At 35.1% G+C, this 22,886-nt stretch overlaps 1 protein-coding gene across 4 annotated transcripts in view; it reads left to right on the plus strand.

Moving 5' to 3' along the window:
• LRBA (LPS responsive beige-like anchor protein) overlaps positions 1–22,886 on the plus strand; it is a 762,450-nt gene that overhangs the window by 477,720 nt on the left and 261,844 nt on the right. The window lies entirely within an intron of this gene.

Genomic DNA, 22,886 nt, shown 5'->3' on the forward strand with positions numbered 1-22,886 from the left:
ATTCCACTTTCTGAGTCGTCTCTCCCTCCTCCCCTCCAACGTCGTCTCTCTCCTTTTCCCTCTCCCTCCCTCTTTTTCTCCCTCCCACCTCCCTCCTTTTCTCTCTCTTCCTCTCTCTCTCTCCCCCTCTCTCTTCTCTCTCAATCTCTCTCTCTCTCTCTCTCTCTCTCTGCCTTGCTGTTTCCTGGAGTTATTTAGTTTATGAATGGTCCAGGGCCATCATGAGGGGGGCGGAGCTTCAGTTCCTACAATCGCTATCCGAGCTGTCAGTGCTTTAGCCAATCCGAGAGAGAAGACAGGCATACTTGGCAGACAGTAGCAGCCACCGCTGCACTTGATAAAGAAAGGGGGTAAAGCGAGAAGTAAGAAAATAGGAGGAGATAGTAGAAGTCAAATGCTCACACACATTTTACAGCCCCTTCTTTATCCTCTCCTCTTATCAGTTGCAAGGAAGAAAAAGAGAGTCTATATAGAAGGGACTTCTGGAGATGGCTGGAATAACGCGAGAGAGTAGCAGTGGTTGAGAAAGGTTCACTTTTTTTTTCCTATCAACATTGTGCAGAAGGTGCAAACTCTGACAAAATTACTTTTGCTTGAAGGCAAATAGAAGGAGGAAGGGGAATCTGGGAAAGAACCTGCGTTTTTCTAGATTTTCTCCTCTGGCAAACTCTTCCTCCCTTCTCTTCCCCTTCTCTGCCATTGTTGCCAAGAGCCAGAGCAATTGCTGTATGTGTGCACCAGTTGGGGTTTGTGTGCGAAGTGGATATGGGGTGAAGGTTTATGACCATAAATCTCTTTTCAGTAATTTCCATATGCTGTTGAAAAATGGGGCAGGGTAAAAATAGTGCAAGCACCTTGTTTGATAATTCCGTCATAATTAAGATTCAGATATATTTTATGCTATTTATTGTTTAAAAAAACTAGTTATTAGAAAATATGTTTAAGTTGTGAGAAAGAGTGCAAAAGTATATATGGTTGAATATTGTTGGATATACTTTTAAATTAACATAAGCCACGAAAATTGTTTTAAACAATAAAAAATGAAGGGAAGTAAAAGTGAACCTGAGTTAGTTTTCTTAAAATGTTAAATGTTGTAAATCTAGTTTTGAATATACTCTGAGGCAGTACAGAGTTTCACTTGTAAAATGATTTTATTTTCATAATTGACTGTTGCTTTTAAAAGACTTCACTGCTGCAAAAATCTATAACTATCCTGTTATTGATTATACAGATGGCTTCACTCCTCCCTTGGCATTTCAGTGAAAACTCATGCATGTGCTTTTAGTGTATGTATTATATGTTCAAGCTGTACCCCTTGTAGCCTTTCCCTACTTTTGGATGGAAGAAACTGTAACAGTGTTTTTGATTTGCTTAGTATTGAGGGTTTATGTTTGAACCTCAGGTGTCTAGATGCTGAGTCTTTTTAAGACAAATCAAGTAGATGGAATTATTTTTAGTTAGATTTTGGGCATTATATTCTCCAATAATGACATAAGAAATGAAAATCTATGAAGCCATTTGGGCAAAGTCTTCTTTTTGCAAAACTGGTGTACATGCGGCTTTTGCAAAACCCCTTGGGAGGGCTTGAGGTGCCCTCTTAAAAGCTGGACCAGGTGAACTTGAATTCAGTTGCATAAGGAAATTTTATTTCTCTCCATGTACTTGATGTCAGATACTTGGACCTCTTGGTTCTTTCTTAGATGTCTGGAGCGGATGACTGGTGCCTTGTCACCCCCTCGCTCTCTTTGCCATAAGTCCCTTTCTAAAGAACTGGTTGGCTTTTTAAAAATCAAGTCGGATTTTGTGTAGGATATGTCTTTAGTAGCCAGGAGTGGGGAAGAACAGTCGGAAGTAAGCGTACACCAAACTCTGGGGTTCCGAGCTTTATAGTCAACTTCTTCCGTAGTGGCAGAGACTTGGGGCGGCTTCAGGCTCCAGTCTTCCTGGGGGCGCAGCTTGCATCTCGGAATGCTTGGCGGTGGAAGGATAGAGCAGAGCCGCGGCATCTTCGGGGTTCGCGCAAGTGCGAAGCCCAGACTCTGTGGGTAACCTGGCTAATGCTCTCGGGGTCACACTGGCACTCTGGGAAATATTACGGGGCAGGAGGGGCACTTTGCTGCAGAGTTGTGCGACCAGCCATGAGAGGATCCGTTGCAGCTTCTCCCGAGGGCAGTTACTGGGCGGAGACTTGTGTCGGGGACAGAGGGTGCAGAGCTTTCCCTCCCAGACCCTCGAGGTGGCCGCTTCTTCCTCACATCGTCCGCGAGCAGGGGAGGCCTTGCGCGTGGACCTGCCCGGTCCGCGACACTCCTGGGAGTGTTTGCAAAAAGTCCCAGGGGTGACGACAGTTGTCCATCTTCTCGGCTCCAGTGCGGCGTCGCCACCCCCAGGTCCATGGGTAGGCGCCCAGCGCCCGCCCTCCTCGGGTGGGGCGGCCCAGGCCACTCGGATCTTCGCGCCACCACTCCCTGATACCCCACTCCTCTTTTTCCTGCTCTGGCGGCCTCAACTAAGTTTCGTGGCACCCTTGTCTCTGGGTTTCTCCACTTTTAGGTACAGAGGCTGAGGGATGATAAAACGTTACAAATGTTTTGATTTAAAAACAATTCATTACCAATTTACCTTGTCTGAGGTAGATGCTGTAGTAAATAATAAATCAGTTAAACAAAGGCGACTTTAATTTATTGCCATGGTACTAATTAGAAACATCATTCGAGCAATAAACTTAAACACTTCCAGCAAATAATGCTCGCTCTTGCTAGTTCCCTTCCTCTCCCCCCTCCCCCACCCCAACTCTCTCTGACTACCTCTGCTCTAAGAGCTGCTTCAGCTGTGTGTTTGCGGATCCGCTCTTCCTCTGGTTGAATAATTGAAGGGGGAAACGGTATCGGAGGAGGCTGTAATTGAAGAGCCCCTGTCACCTCTGCTTTTATGTATGTTAGTATAGAAGTCCATCAGCAGCTCCTTGATGGTGTATTAAAATGAAGTGGCAGCCCCTTCTGCAGGAGATACCGTATTCTATTAAAGGAGACCAAGTGAGAGAAAGAAACTCTAGAGGCTAAAAGCCACTTCAAGTCTTCAGACCGATTGATCTGTATTCTCTTGTTATAATCCGTCTCATCATACTTGAGTTAATGAGGCAAAAGAGGGGGAGAGAAATCTGATGGTCCTTGACAAATTCATTAGGGAGGCTGCAGGACATTTTATTTGACTGTTAAACATCTTGTTTGTTTGGTTTAGGCAATGCCAACATCAGCATGCTTCTGCCCAGACCTGTGATGTTGGGCTAGCTACAGACATTCCTAAAAAGAGGAGGAGGATATTCAGGGTGTGATTTGAATTTTTTTGTTTTGGATTTCGTGTCGTCCATAACCTTCAGACTTCTCTAGTCTTTACCTTCACCGTCATTACTTTAGAAGCGTTTTATGAGAATGTGCATGATAATACTAAGGTGGGGGTGTTTTTAGTTACTAGAAACTAAAATGTATATGTTGAAACTTTAGCCTTAAAATTTCCTGTTTCCTTAAAGTAAAACTGAGTCAAGTTATAGCAATTAGTGTGCTAGTTCTTGAAAAATGTGAATGTTTAAGCTTCAGAAGAAGAGCCAGATTATACATAACGTCCTCTTTTTAATTGATCATGAGCAAATAAACTTAATTATTAATTGAATTTCCTCTTGGAATGAAATGCCTATGAGTACAGAAACTTGGAAATAAAATTTAACTATTTATACAAACAAGATTTTCAAAATAAAATTGGTCTAAATGTGAGGGCCTTTTTATACTTAAAATTAGAAGGAAAACTGGGTATTATTTGGTGCTAAAATAAGGTAATGTGTTGGCAAAATACTTATACTGAAAATATAACTGAAGAATAATGGGCAATTAATAGAATGCTAATTTTATAATATGTTATTCTAAGATAGTAATACAATACTTGATTTTCTCAAAGTTTTTCTTGAAATAAACAATCCAGTTGTGATACTTTCTTGAATAGAAAATTCAGTCATATTTTCCTACAGCAGTTGACTTAAACAGCCTCAGCTTAAGTGCTTTGAGAAAAGAACTCTGTCTTCCATTTATAGGAAAACAGTATGAGAGAAAAAAGAGAACTAATGCTCTTTGCCTGTCATTTTAAAACATTCCTGCACTGCTGATGAAGCTTGAACTGCTTCAGGGAATGTATGGATTTGAAAAGAAATGATTCAGTAGTTCATGTTGTGTTTCTCAGGAGCAAAACCAAACTAATGGCTGAAGTCAGAGCTTCTGTACATCTGACAGATATAATCCTGTTTACATTTCCAGAGAATACAGAATCCTTAAACTGTTTTATTTTTTGCTGATCTTTACTTAGAAATGTGTTTACTGAGTTAAACTTCGGTGCATTTTTTACTTTATCATATCACTGAGGCTTAAAAGATACTCATTATTTTATTCTCTAGAGACACAGCATACAGCATTGCAATAATCCTTACTAAAGAGTATACAGATTTTAGATTATATAATTTTGTTTTCCAGGAAAATATTCAAAAACCAATCAGATTATTGAATTAAAAAAAAAAACAACTCTGAAGGATTTATACTTTCTGGAAAACAAAGGACCTCATGTTTATGTGTGTATATTCTCTTCCTCTAAAATCTAATTTTGAAACATCTATGCAGTTGCTAAATTTTTGGGTTCTTACATACTTAATCTTTCAACATATTTATAAAAATGCTTGATTTTTTTTAAAGAAAAAATAATTTTGGTCAAAATATAAATGGGGAAATAACTATTAAATTCCCTGAATTTAAAAACGATTCTAGTAAAAACAGAAAGAAAAGTGAATAACCCAAACACAATTTGTTTGTGTATTAGTTGATGAAATTTTATTCAAGTAATTATAAAAAAAGCTTTTAAAGACAATTATCAGGGTTATAGTATCTACATTGTATTAAAAGTCAAAGTAAAACCACATTCTCTTTTGCTCTCTGTGAAATTATCTGATTTCCAAAACTGAGGTATCATAGACATTGTATCTAAACTATCAATAATTACTATTCTGGAATTAATCTAGAGAAATTGAATGTTTTCTTTGAACAGTTCACTGTAGTACCTGTTTTAAATGGTCAGATATGCTACTGAACCAAGTTGTTTTTGTTTTTCCTCTTACAAAATAGCTTAAAAAAAAAAAGAAACAAACGCTTGTAATCTCTCTGATTGGTAAGCCAAGGGTATTGTTCTCATTTGTAAGTTTGAACTTAAGGTAATGTTCTGTCAGGTAAAGGCAATAGCTTTAATTTTGCATAGTAAACCTATCGAAGTGTATTAAAAAATAAATCTTTTACATGCTTTGAGCATTGTGTTGTGGGCCTTTTGAATTTGGTTGGGTAACCTTGGGTAATATATATATGATTAGTGGTGGTGTTTATACTTTTACATCTTTTACAAGTCTAATTCTTACATTATTTTGTAGGATGAGAAAATTGAAGAGTACAGTATATGTTCATGTTTTCCCCCAAGCTGAATAACAGTTGTATATATGAGTACCTTATTAAGCGATACAGAATTTGATCTCACCAAGATGTATAATGATAGAGCAAAGAAATTGTACTCAGGAAAATGGAAGTAAGCAGCTTTTAGCCTAACTGAAAAGTAAATACTATTGTATTATTGAGCTAGGATATGAAATATTAAGAAAATCCAAGTTAATTCAGCAAGCATCTCTCAGAAGGTGTTTCATTGAACTTACTGTATTCTCACTTATGTTGGGATACATCATTTGGTCTTACCAATAAGTCATTTAGCTTTTTCTCATTTTAAATGTATACATTTTTGAGTTGTAGTAATTACATCCTTTTATTTCCATATATAGTTAAACAAGTTCTGAAAAGTTAGAACAAATAAGATCCTGTCCTGTCCTCCTTCCTTCCTTTTTAACAGTTTGAACTTGCTAATATACTATGAGGTAAATGAGGTAAATATTAAGTTTCACCTGTCAAATAACTTTGGCTTTCATAACTCACTATAATCTTCAACAAATGAGAGGATTCTTTAGTAGAACCAGCTCTTAACTATTTAAGGAATGATTATGTAATTTGTGGATTATTATTTGTGTCTAGGTGTTTTTTTAATATCAATTCCAGAAGACAGGAAAATCAGTATTAGTCAGTATTGAACTTGATGCTAAATAAATAAAAACTTTTGATTTCCATTTGATTCAAGACATTAAATTTTATGGTTTAAAGAAGGTGTGATATCCTTTGTTTAATAACTTACTACTATAGACTCACATGTAGACTATGTTTCTTGGAATCTTAGAGCCATCCCCATTCCCATTTCTGTTTTCCCTTGTGATCAGTGCCAGAGATTTCTGTAACAGATGATTGAGATTAGGGATGTAGATTATGCTAGTTCTGAGCTGTACTTAGTTCAAAATATAAGACTTGGCTTTGTGTTCTGTATTTCTTTCAGGTCATATGAGACATTTTGTGGACCTATGTTTAAAATTATCAGTTAAGCATATCATATGGATAGTTTTGTATTATATTTTAGGAAAACTAGCCTTAAGAAACTATAAGCCTCAAAAGGCTTATAAAACTAGCCTTTTTAAACATCTTAGTTTATTTTAAAATATATTGGTTCTACAGCACTCCATCTACATTGTTACTAGTAGAGGTAATTTGGCATCATTCTTTTGCTACGATTACAGGAAATTTTTAATGGATTTTGTATTATTTTTAATGGAAATGTTAAAAATCTAGCCTGTTCCTTCTTTCAAACATTGTGAATTAGAGTAAAAGTGATGTGCTGAGAGGTCTCTCTGATTCCTTGTAGTGGTTAAACAACAACAAAAATTCTTCATTGGTTCCAATCTACATATAGAAGACATCTGTGTAGTATAAATGAAATAATATTTGATGATCTAAGGAATGGAAACTTTTCCTGTAACCATGTGAAATCAAGCTAGGATATAAAACAGCTGTCTTGGCCTATGTATATCAAGGTTCTGCCAGCCTGTTTCTTTTCTGAATTTTCCCTTTCTATCTTCCCTTATTATCTTTGGATCCTAAAGAGTCATTCTTTTATTTTCTGACTGGTTTTGTCTGAAGACAAAACCTGGGTTGGTAGGTTTAAATCAGCCTGGATAGAGTGAAAAATCTTTGATCTATGGCTATGACTGTTTCCAAATGATTTGCTTGCTGGGACCAGACACTATCCATGCCCTTTCACTTTGCTATCAGATAGGTACACACAAAGGACCTGAAAGGCTACCAGATGCATAGTTAATCATCAAATTAGGTAAGTACAGGGTTCCAACCATACTTAATTAGATCTTCTATTTCTAATAGTTATTTGTTCTATGGTACCTTGTTGGTTAAGTGTTCTACAAATCTAATCTCTTCTGGAAATCAGTCAAAACTTTCTATAAATTATAGCATCACTTAAAAACAAATGATACAAAGCTGTGTATTTTTAAAAATATATAAGGTCTGCTGCCCCGTAGCTTACCTAGATAGATAAGATAAAGAGAGGCAGTTTGATAGTGTCTAAAGAGCATTAGTCTAGGGGAAAAAAAGCCCTGAAATTTTTGTTCTCGGTTGGCTACAAACTATCTGAGTGACCTTAATTGAGTCATTATCTCTACTCACTATTGTCTCAATTCTTAATTCGGGGGGTGGATTAGAACTTTTTTCTGCCTTTTCAAGATAAAAAATCTATAACTTCATACCATAGCATGATTTAAGTTGTTGTTTATATCTTTTAGTTGATTTTAAATCAGAAATCTTTCTGCAAGAATTTAGACTTCCAGTACTGCTCTACTATATGAAAGTTTTTAACATGTAAAAATTACAGAAAAGAATAAGCTTACAGATGGTTATATTCCATCCATATTTTAGTCTTAAGGAAAAAAAATTACAAATTATAGATTGGAGATGGTTGTGAGGGACTACCAAATAGCAACTTGGAATAAATTCTAAGAGTATACTAATTATTGCTTGATAGGAGTTGGATCATAAAAACATGAAAAAGAAACAGGCATGTGTATTGTATATATAGAAAAATAGTGTGTGTTTGGAGGTGTACATAAGATTAGCAGGTATTTTTTTTCTTAAAATGTTGAATGGACTCTCAGTGTTCTGACATTTTTATAAAGGTTAGATATTCTGTAAAAGTTCTTGAAGCCAAAGTTCAAGTTCACAATTAACTCCAAAAATAAAAAACTAAAAAAAAAAAAAAAGAATGGTCCGTCTTCTCCTCAGAGAAACTATAGTGCTCTAAGCAAGTGTAATATTACCATATTCATGTTGTGTTAAAAGATAGATCCAAGCAGGAAAATGGTTTTCAAAATACAAGTCACGATAATAAGTAAAGTTTTATACTACTTTCTCATGCTTTTCACTTGTTTTCATCAGAAGATCTGACAAGCATAAAAGTGTTAACATCTTTTATTTTACAGATGTTCTTAGTTTTCTCTCAAACTGTAAAAGATGCTGTATCAGAGAAGCATGGTAGGAAATAATTTCAACACCTCCCTTCACTGATGTGATAACTTACTATTTTCTAAGCTTGTGGATATTTTTGGGGGGGAGGGATGTGAGGCAAGAAAGAGATAATATATTGAGATCTAATTATTCTCATTTTGAGATATAGGTCAATCTGTCTGCTTTATTATAAGTTCTCTCTAAAATATCTTTTCAGTTGACATAGTTGAGTTATTTTTACTTCTCTGTTGTGTTCACTGGAAGTCCCTCATTAATGCAGTAGGAGTGCAGGTGACCACTGAAAGAGTTGTTGATGGACACTCTGTGGGTTTGCAAAGTGCAAACCTAAAAGACTAAGCGATGAGAAATGCATTGCTATTTGTGAATTTATGTTTTATCTCACTTCACTTGAAAATTTATGAGTAGTGTGGCTTAAGGGTGCTGGAGTTGTGTGTTCCAGGGCTTGCCCCTACTGATAACACCCTTGTTGGCGTGAAAGTGCAATGCAAATTATGACAGTTACAACCTTCTGTTTTGTTTAACCTGTCAGTAGATTTCCTGGCTCAGTGCTGAGGGCAATGGTGTGTTCAGCTAGTCCATATTCACCTAAACTTAAAAGGTCAGGTTTCTACAGGCAAGCCTAGTCAAAGCCTAATTGATGAGGAGGGCAGGAAGACAGAATTTACTGTTCTGTTGGCTAGTTTCATATCGTTAGGTTGTCCTGAAAGCATCAGGCAGTCACAACCCCTTTCATGTAAGTGCTGACCCTAGACAGGAGCTGACAATCAAAGGAGGCAGCCACAGGAACCAGTGCAAGTAGGCTATTGATTTTTCAGTTAGGTCTAAGTAGTTTGTAGTATGGGTAATGGGTGACAGAGGCAGGTATGTCATTATCAATGAGCTCCAGAACAGTAGCGACAACCCTCTCTCATATTTCCTTCAGCACTGACAGTATGCATCCAGAGGCGGTCAATAAATCGCCCAACCTTTAACTGACAAGTGACTTGGAGGTTTAGGTTGAGGGGTGGAAGTTATAGAGCTAAACTTCTCTACTTGAACATGTACTGGATCTAGCAAGAGTCAGTAATTATACTTTAAGTCTTTGAAGTTTTGATTTGGATAAGTCTTCGCAACTCTGAAGATCAGAGTTTACTTTTAAGCTTTTGAGAATTTAAACAACATATTTATGTGGTTAAAAAATAAAGAAATGAGCCAATCATTTGTAAAGATAATTATGCAAGGATAGGTAAGTTATGTTATTATGGTATAGTTTTGCTTTTAGACTAGATCCTAACTCAATCGTGGTATCTCTGTTATAAAAGTTCAGCAGTTGCAAATTGCCTCTCAAAATCCATTTTAATTCCTAATCTCCACTTAAATGTTTTAACTGTAGACCAATTTTAAGTAGAAAAAAAATTGTACCATTTATAAATGTGATGTATTATTCCTAAAGCAATTGCTATTTGACCTTCAAATTTGTTTTATATTACTTTTCACAATAAAATAGTCAGGCATAGAACATTTAATGATTAAAGTTTGATGAATTATGGTTGCTTCTGAATTTAAAAAGAAATGAGGCTGATTTTTGTTTTAGAGGCATTTCATATGGATATTTACATTTAAAGATAGATACAGTTTATGTTCTCATAAACACAAAAGTGTAACAGGTTTTGACTAAAAGTACACATGTTCTAAAAGGATATAAAATAATTTAGAGATATTTTAAATTTAAGTCAATCTCTATTTTGTTACAAAATGTAAGTAATATAAAGAGAAGATAATATTTATAACTAGAAGTGGGAGTTTCAGTTGTACCAGGATCCTTGCAAACTATCATATGCTTACATTTTTGGAAAACTTTAAACAAATTGAAATAAAACAGGAAAGTAAATGTTTTTTAAAACTTCCTTAAATAACTTATCGCTATGATACCTTGTTTAACACTGTGATATTGTACAGAACCAGAGTTCAAGTCTGTAGTATCATCTAGCTGTGGAGTACCCTGCGTGACCACATGAATCATTTTCATTCGTCCAATGCCACTGAAAATTCCTTTTTTCTTTTCCTTTAATCAGCAGGTTAATGCACACTGAGGGTATGGATGCTTAAATATTTTCTTAAGTTTGAAGTGACATGTCTGTGGATACCCGTCTTCTTTTTTTCAGATATAGAGAATACAAATTTGAAATGCAGTGAAACATGGCTACTATTAAAATATTGTAGTCTTAGTTTCAAAGAAGGTTTGGGATTATGTAATCAATTGTTAGAAAAATTTCATTCAGATCTCTTGAATTATTCACCTTTTGAGGCTTATAGTTTCTTAAAGCTAGATTCCTTTTAGAATCATTGTTTTTCCCTGTTGTTTAGTAATCATTCACTTAATCTGTGTTTTTCTGTTGGATTAGATAAAAGATTTGGCTGAGAATCTTGTAATCTTTATATTGTTAGCCTATGTTATGGGTATAGCTTCTTTTGCTGTATTTGCAATCCTTCCTGAATACAGTGGGTTTTTTTTAGGAATTAAAAAAAAAATAAGCTGAAGAAAGGGGGTCAAATTAAATTTTCATGAAAGAAAATCCTAATCAGCAGTGACAGTCTAAGAGAAAGATGATTGCCACTTGGTCATTGTGGAGAGGCACTTAGATTTGGTGTCAGTGCTTCTGTTAATGATGACTAATGTCTTTCTTGGAGCAAGTGCATGCTCCAACATAGTGCTACAGCCAGAGAGAAAGGGCTCAGCAATAGACACCACTCAGCAAAAGCATTAGGTATTCTAAAACAAAGGCTTTAATGCAATCAATTTGGCAGTCTCTATTATTAGAAAAATGCAAACATAATTCTAAAGCATTTAACAACACATTTTAAACTATTTCATGTCCAGTACCGAGAGACATCATTTTAAAATTAAAATGTAAAGAAATCAAGCAGTGTTAATAAGATGTGCTCTCTGTTTTGTTACTTAAGGAATGGGCATGTACATTGCCACTGCACAGAATCATTTGTGTTAAGAAAGTTTTAAAGAGACAGACTTGCAGTATTTTTTTCATGCTGCATTGCAGTATCCTGAATAAATACTTTATAGTTGCAAAAAGAAAATGAACGACTCAAAAGATCTTTTTAGGTCTTTTAATATTAAATATATTGCTTTACAAAAAGATGACGTGTTATTTCTTCAGCTTTTCCCCAAAGTGTAAGACCTTTCAGAAGGGCATTTGCAATGCTTGTCATATTTTTTCATATACATCTTATTGGCCTGACATGTCTTGAGAACCATGAGAACACAGATGTCATTGCATTCAGACAACACTAATTACTTTGGGATTTTTGCAGCCTCAATGCCTGCATGTAACTGTCGATTATGATTGTTCATGCAGCTTATAGTGGGGACACTTTGCACATGAAAATACCGAGGCACAAAAATAGTGAGACAGGCCATTTAGTCCCCTATTGTTCTTCAATAGAACTTAGAAGAAAAAAAATTCCTGACACATCAATTTCATTCAGTATTTTGCATTTGAACCATGTTTTGGCAACATTTTCCTTTCTGAAGTAAGTGTGTTATGCTTTAGCGTTCAGTGAAATCTATTATCCATCTGTTCTTTAACCTTGTACAATCTTCTACATTACTTTGTCTTCAAGCTTCATGGGAAATTTCTTTATGTAGCTTATAGTTTGAGAGAAACACTAATTGTGGTATGAGTCTTTTGAAAGTGACAGTGCAAAACAATAAATATGTATGATGTGTTCTGGTGTGCAATTTAATGTTTAATGAGAAGCTGCTGCAAATATGGTTAGTCTCAATTTAGATAAGTGCAATCATCTTATGCTTTTAACACAGGTCAGTTCTTCCCTTTGTTTAATTTTCTCTGTAACATTCTGGGTTCCAGTTGATGATTCATGGTGTTTAGGTGGTTTTGAAATATCAGAGGTCAAATGGTGGTCAGATCTGAGCTCTCACTATTAAATGTGAAGACCAAATACATGTTTTGATAAAAAGCATAATCTGTGTTAATCACCGATTGAAAATAAAAAACTCCAATAATGTAACTTCATATGCTGATGAAGCAGAAATTGAAGCAGCTTGATCAAAGATGTATGATGAGATAAAACTGCAGTCTCTGCTGTACAGTTATAGTAATTATGACTAATGAACCATCCAGTCTGGATGAAATGGCATGCCCACAGGGACTGTGTCCAATCAGTTGTGACTTATGCAAGCTGAACAAATCATTGATGGGGTTCCAAATTCTATATCACATCAAGTATACTCTTTATTATCAATATAACTTTTGTTAGGGTAATGTAAAGTGATTGGAAGTTACCTAAATTTTGTTACATATAGAATATAATTCTTTTTCTAGATATAGAATATCTTTTTCTCTTTCCATATATTTAAAACTAAACATATTTTTGTGACCTTTGTTTTACCTCTTTTTTCTTAAGCACACTTATGTCACTAACACAATTCTGTGACTTTCTTCTTGTCCTTCTCTTGTGCTGCCTTTGAACATTTTCTCTTTTTTAGAGCTATTGTTACTTTTGTCAGGACATGTTGTTCATTAGCCAGATATTAGAGAGATGCTTTTATAATAATATAGTACGTATGGGGCATTTACTGTGGGCCTGCACTGTTCTAAGTGCTTTACCTATCTATATTAACTCATAAGTCCTAATAACAGCCCCTTGAGATAGGTGCTATATGTTATCACCATTTTACAGATGAAGAAACTGAGATGTGGGAAGGTTGAATAACTTGCCCAAGATTACATGCTTGGATTCTGGATTATCTTTCAGAGATTAGTTATATTCTTCTGGCCCAAATGTATTTCTGAATTATCCTTGCTTTCCTTTTTTCCAACTGGGATTAATTTTTTGTTGTTACTGTTTTCTGACATCTGGCAAAATTGCTAGGGTATTTTAAAACTGAGAGCTCGGGGCACCTGGGTGGCTCAGTCAGTTAAAGCGGCTGCCAGGTCATGATCCCAGGGTCCTGGGATGGAACCCTGCATCAGGCTCTCTACTCAGCAGGGAGTCTGCTTCTCCCTCTCCTTCTGCCTGCCGCTCTCTCTGTCAAATAAATAAATAAAATCTTTAAAAAAAAATAAAACTGAGAGCTCGTGTACAGTTCTAGAATGGTTTTCAGGTCCCTAAACTCAATATTCAGGTTCCTGAACTCCTTCACTTGGTATATTTTAAATGACAGGCGCTTTCAGGTTAGAGTTTTTAAGAATGCATGGTTTTGGTATGAATATATATCTAAAATGTTATAAATATGTTCATTTGATACACTCTTGAAACTGTAAAATCTTTTAAGTTGTAATGAGAAAACACTCTCCTCACTTAAAAGAAAAAGTAGTACTGGTAAAATAAGCTTGGTTAGTTTTCTTCTGAGAGTATCTATACTGGAGTTTTTCTCATCAGACCAGGTGTAGTCCTCGTCTTAATGATTTGTTATTCCCAGCACCTTACACACTTCCTGTTAGATAGTAGGTATATAATAAATATCTGTGGAAAGAAGAAGAGAACAAAGAAAGGAAGGGGAACTTTTCAGTGATTCAGTAGTTCAAGGATTACATCAAACACATGCTTTCATTCTAGCTCCCTTGACAGGTTTTTACTTGGAGTAATAGAATAAAACTGGCTGTCATTATTATTATTTAAAATCCTTAAAACCCTACCTAATCAACTTTGTTTCCCACTAACCCCCAATCTGAAGTCTTTGTCTTTCCAGGTTAGCTTCCTTACATATATCATGAAATGCCCCACAGAGAGAGCTCTCTTTGAACTGATAGTCCAGTTACCAGCAATCTCAAACAGTTTAATATATGTTTTCATTTCTCTTGTCTCCCCTATGTCATTATCCATGAATTCATCTCCCTTTATTAACTTATTAATGTGAAAAGTTATTGAAAGGCTGCCATCATCTTATTTGATCTAGATACATAATACATACTCCATAAATACTGGTTGGTTGATTAATAATTTTGGGCCCTCCTCTTTCAAACAGATTTCTTCATATCACCAAGGTCAAATTTTCAGTGTGAGATGTCTAGGGGTAGTGTTCTGAAAGTCTTTTAAAACTCAATTGAAATGAGATTTGTACAAGAATAATATTGAGCTTCTTATTCTGTGTTAGGGCAGTATGCCAAGCACTTTGTTTTAATCCTCTCAGTAAATCTATAATGAGTTATATTCTGTTACTGTTCCTATCTATATAGAAACCAAGGCACAGATAGAGTATATAAGCTTAGTTCATTCTAAAACTAAGAAGTGGCAAAGCACGACTTACAAAGATGGTGACAGTTTTAAAGCCATCAAATTTTTATTGGTATCCTGTCAATGCCATGCTCTTTTGTTTTTTAATGCCCTCTCTGCAGTTGTCTATGATAGTTCCTTAAGTTCTGCTTTCCTACAACTAGAAGGATATCTATTGCACACCTACTAATTCTTGTCTTCTCAAGATACGCCAAAGCTGCATTTTTCCCCCTTAATTTTCAGAAGAGGAGGATAAAACCTTGGTACCCCACTCTGAAATGTTGGGACATGATCAGATAATGCAGAAAGAAAGCAATTTTTGTCTCATGTATTTTGTTTTGTTTTTGTTTTTCTAAATTCGTGGAGGACCAAATAACAATTGTTACCATCATTTTATGCAAGTTTTAAGCAATCATGGCATTGTAAACTATGTCAGGTAGTCTGGTTAGGAAACTCCTAAAGGAATATGTAGTAAATCATAGGAAAAATACTTGAAATTTAAATCTGGTTTTAAAGTGACTGGTAGTTATATCCATGGCTGTTTATAGAAGATGAAAATGGAGTTAATAAAATGTTGCATATTTTATTCTTAGGAAACATTGTGGCTTATAATGAGTCTTTATATAAAACTGAAACCACTGTGTTATCAAAAAGGAAGCAGTTTACCAAATATAGTAAGCTCTCAGAAGTAAACTGACATCAGTTTTAATTTCTGTGTGGAGTTCAGCCTTTATGTGGAAACTGATGCAATTTATTTCATGAGTGTAATACTCTATGTATTTTTAAAGACATATCTATATTTTGATTGCAGAAGTTTAGTTATTCAAGTTCTTATTCACTCAATAAAGGGCAATTTACATGTAGTTAACAATTTTGTCTTGGTAGATACTGTTTAAATTATTGAAAACATTTTAGTCTGAAGTCAGTATCAATTATTGATCTTTTAAGATTAAAATTACTTTAAAGCTTTTCCTAAATAGTTTAATTAGAAATCTTTAATTAGAAAAAATATAATAAGCTCCAAAAATGGTAACTTGTTATTTTGAGATGAGTCTCTGTTTCATATTAAGCTTTTTAAAGTCATATTTTATTTTTTCATGAGTTATTTTATATCTTTGACCCCTTCAGATGTAATTCAGGTATTATAAATTAATATTAGAATGCCTAAAATGATTCTTTCCTTACAAATTTCTTAGAAGGGAATTGAAATGGTAGATTTATATAATTAGAACCTTAGTTATATTTAAAGGACTTCAAAAGATAAAAGTTTAAAAGAAAAAAGAACACCAAATTATTCCTGTGCTATGATTTTATGTATGTTAAAGTTATATTTATGAAGAAAGACTTGAAGAGAATGAACAGAAAGTGAACAGTTAAAGTATAGGAAGAGTTTAATTTCCTTCATTGTTATCTTAATATTTATTCAGTAAATTTATATATGTACATATAAATAAATATATTCCAAAGTATAATATATTTTTACATAACTCTTAGGTTATATGGCTTTACCATATTTTATTATCTTTTATATATTAAGGAAATAAGCCAGGATTCCATTATGTGCAGCTTATACTTTGCCATGGAAATTGTCAGCTAGAAATACCAGGAGAATTGTTGGATAAAAAGTATATATAAAACCATAGTACATATACTACAACTCTACAGTGTTTTACATAATCAACATAAAGCATAGATTATTAAAGACAATATTACACTGTAACATTTCAGTTTTGTGATTATGTGTTGCTGATATTGGTTAAGTCTTGTTTTAGATTGCCAAGGCCTGTGTATCTAAGCTTATATACAAATTTGTCGTAAGGTTAAAAAAAGATTACTTGAAAACAAATTTAATTCCGGGCAGCAGGGAAGCAAGCATGAATAAGACATAATTTTGGACATCTTCTAGCTCTCAGTTTAATAATATTTGTACTGTTTAAATATTTGAAAGCCTTTGATGAAGGTGGATAAGGTTTAAGAAAGTGACTTGTAGATTAAATATGTATTCTAATCTGTTCTAATACTACATATAACTTGACTTTGTTTGCTTAGTTCTGTCTTCTTCCTGTAACTTTCACACTAGGAAGTTAAGAGCTTATTTTCTCCCCTGTCCTTTGAATGTTTACTGAGAATGCACAGAGCAGAGGTGGGGGAGGTTGCCTATGTGTGGAAAAAATGAATTTGCACTTAACATTGCCATTTATCACAGCTGCCTATAACGGTGAGGGTATGTGTATGACTATGCTATCATTGTCTCTGCTGCTTCCCATTCAGGGTTGCAGATGGAGTAAATATACATAACCTTCTACAGGAAAATTTAAGGTTCAGATTGCAAATAGGGGGAGAATGTCCTTAGAAAACAACCACTGAATACTCAGCAACAATGAAAAGAGCTGAGGTGAGCAGAATATTATATGCTGATTGGTAGATTTGCAGACAAGGAAAAAGGCATTGACTAGCCTTGTGCATTTAAAGCCAATCTTTATGACTGAGTCAAGAAGCTCAAGAGATAGTGTGAGCAAAAATAACAGGAAAGAATTAAAGGGGGAACTAAGAGGGAAAGAGTAGTAGAAATTGAGGGATAGTCAGTAATGTGGAGAATAATGAGAGCAGAGCCATTCACAGTAGATGAAGTGGAGTAATAGGTAGTAGTACACCTCTGTTGTCAAAATATCACTTGGAATCTATATTATATTCTAATGGTGAATATGGGAATCTTCTTTGTGTAGGCTTGAAGGTTGGAGTAGATAGGTTGTTGCTTTAAACAGTAATTGACTCCCATTTTGATTCTGTTCAGTTTTAAAGATTAAATTACATTTATTGCACTTTCTATAAGAGAAAAGAAAATAGCATACATATTAATTTTGTACTGCTGCTCTAATAAATTACTGCAAACTTAGTGACTTGAACAATATGGGTCTCACTGGGTAAAGTAAAGATGTTGACAGAGTGCATTCCTTTCTGGAGGAAAGACTCTAAGGGACAATTCATTTCCTTGCCTTTTCCAGCTTCTAAAGGCCTCCCGTATTCCTTGGCTGGTGGCCCCCTTCCTCTATCTTCAAAGCCAGCAACCACAGGTTGGGGGCTCCTTACATCGCGCATTACTGTGATTTGTTCTTCTGCCACCTTGTTACACTTTGAAGGACCCTTGTAATTACATGGGTGCAGTGGATAATCCAGGTTAATCTTGTTTTAAGGTTAGCTGATTAGCAACCTTAATTCCATCTGCAGCCTTAATTCCTCTTTGCCATTTAAGGTAACATATTCATGGGTTCTGAGGATTAGGATGTGACATCATTGGGAGGGAGTATTCTTCTAGTTACCACACAATACCATCATGGCTTAGAGATATTTTCACCTAAAGGAATATGGGATTATAGACCTTGCATTATTTAGAAAAAATTCTCATTAGGAATAGCTCTTCCTCCCTGATTACAGAATAACATAGTTTTATCATATTAAGAGTAGATTAAAACATAAAACTTGTGACAGTTTTCAGGAAGAATTTTATTGTAACTTGAAGTAGAGGATCACTTAAAAAGAAAAGAAAAGAAAAGAAAAAAACAAAAACGAAGGTGGGGCTTGAACTCACAACCTTGAGATCAAGACCTGAGCTGAAAGCAAGAGTTGGATGCTCAACTGACTGAGCCACCCAGGTGCCCTGGGGATCACTTTTTATAATTTGTTGTAGTTTCAGATAGCACTTACTAATGGTAACTCTTTTCATTGCCAATGATTTGAATTATGTACATACTAAGTATCAATTTGGAGCTCTTAATATTTGAACTAGGGAAACCTCTTAAAGAGGAGACCAAATATGTGTTTTTAAAATTAATTATTTATTTTAAAGATATTTATTTATTTGACATAGAGAGAGACAGTGAGAGAGGGAACACAAGCAGAGGGAGTGGGAAAGAGAGAAGCAGGCTTCCCACCGAGCAGGGAGCTCGATGCGGGGCTCGATCCCAGGACCCTGAGATCACGACTGGAGCCAAAGGCAGCCGCTTAACCAACTGAGCCACCCAGGCGCTCCCAAATATGTGTTTTGTGTACTCTGTAAGTTAGTAATTTTATTAATACCAGCAAATGGTACTAGTGAAATCATAATTAGAAATCAGTTTTCATATTTGAACAGTTAGCTTTACCCTTTTCTGAAAATAGCCTTCAATGAGTTCATGGTCACAGAGGACATCACGGGAGAGAGTTACTATTTTTGCAAAACATTTCAAAGCCCAAGCTTCACTGATGTTGGTTCAAGCTTATCACATATATGTCATATATGAAATGAAGAACATGTTCTTTTAAAAAACTTATTTGAATATATCTATCATTAACATTTGCCCCATTTGTTTTATCATTTGCTCAACTCTTTATATATATAATATATAAAACATATATACATAAAATGTGTACACTTAAATACACACTTTTTTTCCTGAATGATTTGTATACATCATGATCCTTCATCCCTAAATACTTCAGTGTGTATTTCCTAAGAATAGGAACATTTTCTTATTTATATAACCACAGGAGTTATCAAATATGTGAAACTTAGAATTGGTCTAATACTTTAACCTATCATCCATATTTCACTTTCATTGATTGACCAAGTAATGTCTTTTATAGCATTTCTTTCCCTGTAATACAGGATCTAGTCTAGGATTAGGCATTACATTTCATTTCCTTAGTCGCTATTAATCTGAAACATTTCCTCAGCCTTCCTTTGTCTTTTTTGACACTGACAGTTTTGAAGAATACATTTCTCTCCTTTTCTCCTTCCCTTTTAAATAAAATAATCCTCATTTGAATTTATCTACTGTTCCCTTCATTTGAATTTATCTACTGTTTCCTTATGATCAGATTCAGGTTATGCATCTACTTGGAATAAGTGATGTGTCTTAATTCTTATAGTTTTATGTAGACATGATGCCCATCTGCTCTTCAAAGCTGATACTAATTTTGATCAGCCAGGGTGTTGTCCAATATCTTTAGTATATTTATTATTTTATCCTTTTCAGTTAATAAGCCATCTGTAGTGAGATTATGAAAATACTTTACTTCTTATAAAAATTCTAATGAAAGCTAATGAAATCTGAATGAACTGTGGAGTCCACTTAACAATTCTTGCCTATATCCGTCTTTGGAAGGATGGTTACAAAATGATCATATTCAACATCAGATCTTCTTCCACATTGATCGTTTAGCATTATAATTTAACATGATACCTTTTTGTCTCATCCAGTTTATTTATCTATTTATTACTGGTGTGGTCTCATGAATTTCTGTTTTCAGTAGGTAAGAATTCATCAATGTTCATAATCACTTTAGTGCTCAAATTATTTCAGATTTGGCCAGTAGTCTTCAAGCAGGTTTTTATGTCCTTTTGACACATTCTTTCTTTTTTTTTTTAATAACTTTTTAAAAAATTTTATTATGTTATGGTAATTACCATACATTACATCATTAGTTTTTGATGTAGTGTTCCATGATTCATTGTTTGCGTATAACACCCAGTGCTCCATTCAGTACATGCCCTCTTTAATACCCATCACCAGGCTAGCCCCCCCTCCCGGAACCCTCAGTTTCTCAGAGTCCATAGTCTCTCATGGTTCATCTCCCCCTCCGATTTCCCCCCCTTTATTTTTCCCTTCCTACTATCTTATTTTTTTTTTAAACATATAGTATATTATTTGTTTTAGAGGTACAGGTCTATGATTCATCAGTCTTACACAATTCACAGCGCTAACCATAGCACATACCCTCCCCAGTGTCCATCACCCAGCCACCCAATCCCTTCCACTCCCCACCACTCTAGCAACCCTCAGTTTATTTCCTGAGATTAAGAATTCCTCATATCAGTGAGATCATATGATACATGTCTTTCTCTGATTGACTTATTTCACTTAGCATAACACTCTCCAGTTCGATCCACGTCATTGCAAATGGCAAGATTTCATTCCTTTTGATGGCTGCATAATATTCCATTGTATATGTATACCACATCTTCTTTACCCATTCATCTGTCAGTGGACATCTAGGCTCTTTCCATAGTTTGGCTATTGTGGACATTGCTGCTATAAACATCGGCATGCACGTACCCCTTCGGATCACTACATTTATATCTTTGGAGTAAATACCCAGTAGTGCAATTGCTGGATTGTATGGTAGCTCTATTTTCAACTTTCTGAGGACCCTCCATACTGTTTTCCAGAGTGGCTGCACCAGCTTGCATTCCCAGCAACAGTGTAGGAGGGTTCCCCTTTCTCTGCATCCCCGCTAACATCTGTCATTTCCTGACTTGTTAATTTTAGCCATTCTGACTGGTGTGAGGTGGTATCTTATTGAGGTTTTGATTTGGATTTCCCTGATGCCGAGCAATGTTGAGCACTTTTTCATGTGTCTGTTGGCCCTTTGGATGTCTTCTTTGGAAAAATGTCTGTTCATGTCTTCTGCCCATTTCTTGATTGGATCATTTGTTCTTTGGTGTTGAGTTTGATAAGTTCTTTATAGATTTTGGATACTAGCCCTTTATCTGATAGGTCATTTGGAAATATCTTCTCCCATTCTGTCGGTTGTCTTTTGGTTTTGTTGACTGTTTCCTTTGCTGTGCAAAAGCTTTTTATCTTGATGCAGTCCCAATAGTTCATTTTTGCCCTTGCTTCCCTTGTCTTTGGCGATGTTTCTAGGAAGAAGTTGCTTCAGCTGAGGTCGAAGAGGTTGCTGCCTGTGTTCTCCTTTAAGATTTTGATGGACTCCTATCTCACATTGAGGTCTTTCAACAATTTTGAATCTATTTTTGTGTGTGGTGTAAGGAAATGGTCCAGTTTCATTCTTCTGCATGTGGCTGTCCAATTTTCCCAACAGCATTTGTTGAAGAGACTGTCTTTTTTCCATTGGACATTCTTTCCTGCTTTGTTGAAGATTAGTTGACCATAGAGTTGAGGGTCCATTTTGGGGCTCTCTATTCTGTTCCATTGATCTATGTTGACACATTCTTTCATTTTCCTGAGCGTTTTCTGACTTTATGGGATAGCAAGAGATTCTAGGTTCATCTTGTACTTTCCTTCCTGCAACTCTGAAATCAGCTATTACTCCAAAGAGCCTTGATTCATTTCAGTGAGGATTAGTATTAGAAACCCAAGATAAGGGTACTGAGTGAAACATACGTAGGATGAGACACGTGTTCTTTTGTGTTGCTTTAATAATAGTGGGATCCCTATTTTTGTGGCATCTTTTTACTCAGCTTCATATTTTAAAAAAACGTTGCATATTACGTTTAGATCACATTTTGTTGTGGATTTTGATTCCATGTTGATAAGATGTTGGTAAAACATTGCAAGACCACTTTGGCAGTAGTATCCAATTTATACACCACAACATTTGTAAATTTTATAACAACTTGTATCTGTATGGTGACAAAGATAACTTTTAAAATGTCCAAACTGCATAATGTGTGTATCACAGTGTTTATATAATTTATAAATAATGCAAAATTTATTTTATAGGCAAAATTGTGTTAGCAGTTTCAAATATAATACAGAAGTCAGCAGTGAACTTTTAAGTAAATATAGAGGTTAAAAAACTATTAAAATCTTTTGTAAGTATATATACATAGTCATCCATTCCACAAAAATTTTTGAATATTTACTATTGTGCCAGCTGTGTTGATTGCTGAGACTACAATGGTAGGTAAAAATGGACATGATTTGGTTCCTCATGAAGCTTTACACATTAATCATATAATAAAATTTTTGAATACATTTAAGCATCAAACATAGTAGCCATTTAAATTATCTTATGATTCATTTTCAAACAAAAGTATTTTTTGATTATCATAATTCAGAGATAACAACTTTTTGATTAAGGTTAGTGGATATTTGGGACAAACTTGTAATAACTCTATTAACTGTATTGAACATGTAAGAGTGCATATTTATTTTTGAGGTCCTGTAAAAATTTTACTTTTTATTTTATTCACTAGAATATTTTTATTTTTATTTATTTTTTATTTTTTTTAAAGATTTTACTTATTTGAGAGAGAGAGAGTGAGCACGAGATGGGGGAGCGGGAGAGGGAGAAGCAGACTCCCTGCTGAGTAGGGAGCCTGATGCGGGACTCGATCCTGGGACTCCAGGATCATGACCTGAGCCAAAGGCAGTCGCTTAACCA

This window comes from Neomonachus schauinslandi, chromosome 2 (assembly GCF_002201575.2).
Source record: "Neomonachus schauinslandi chromosome 2, ASM220157v2, whole genome shotgun sequence".
In the NCBI taxonomy this organism is placed as follows: domain Eukaryota; kingdom Metazoa; phylum Chordata; class Mammalia; order Carnivora; family Phocidae; genus Neomonachus; species Neomonachus schauinslandi.